Here is a 576-nt window from a genome sequence, read left to right as displayed (position 1 = left end):
CAACCTCCTCCCCGCGCCACTGGCCCCCAGTCCCCTTCTACCACCAGGTCAACCCGGGCACTAGGGCAGGAACGGGGTGAGGCAGCAAGTCAAGCTGAGCAAGGCAGGCAAAAGCGAGTCTTGTCTTCATGAGCCGCTCCCAATGACGTCCTTTTTGTGTGCAACTGCTGCAAAAACCATCCCAGGCAGAGAAGCAACCGGCCAAAATACTGCTACATAGCTGCCAAAGTAGCTCAGTTAGGAAAGCATTAGACTCAAGTTCTAAAAGTCCCTGGTTCAATCCCAGGCTTTGGCAGGCCTTTCATTTTTCTTTGTGCAGTGGTGGCTTGTTTTCTGGTAGCACAGCGGTGCCTGCACCCAAGGTGAGTCCCTGAGCTTGGGCTCTGCAGTAGGAAAAGATACTGGGCTTCTGCCCCTATTTCTGAAGCCTGCAGGGAATGGAGACAAAGCAGGGGGATGCAGGGACTCAGGGCAGGACCTGCGGATCCAGTAGAGCAGGACCACAGTCACTGGAGGAGGAGAGAGAGTCCTGTGAGAGGAAGCCACTGGTGGGAAGCAATAAGTGCAGCTGCAAGT

At 55.0% G+C, this 576-nt stretch overlaps 1 non-coding gene across 1 annotated transcript; it reads left to right on the top strand.

Moving 5' to 3' along the window:
- The first annotated feature begins 222 nt into the window (after positions 1–222).
- Positions 223–295, top strand: TRNAL-CAA. The gene has a single exon. It is a non-coding gene; the product is annotated as a tRNA-Leu (tRNA).
- The last annotated feature ends 281 nt before the right edge of the window (positions 296–576 follow it).

This window comes from Mauremys mutica, unplaced genomic scaffold (genome assembly GCF_020497125.1).
Source record: "Mauremys mutica isolate MM-2020 ecotype Southern unplaced genomic scaffold, ASM2049712v1 001085F_np12_obj, whole genome shotgun sequence".
In the NCBI taxonomy this organism is placed as follows: Eukaryota; Metazoa; Chordata; order Testudines; family Geoemydidae; genus Mauremys; species Mauremys mutica.
This window is presented reverse-complemented; position numbering and strand designations above follow the sequence as displayed.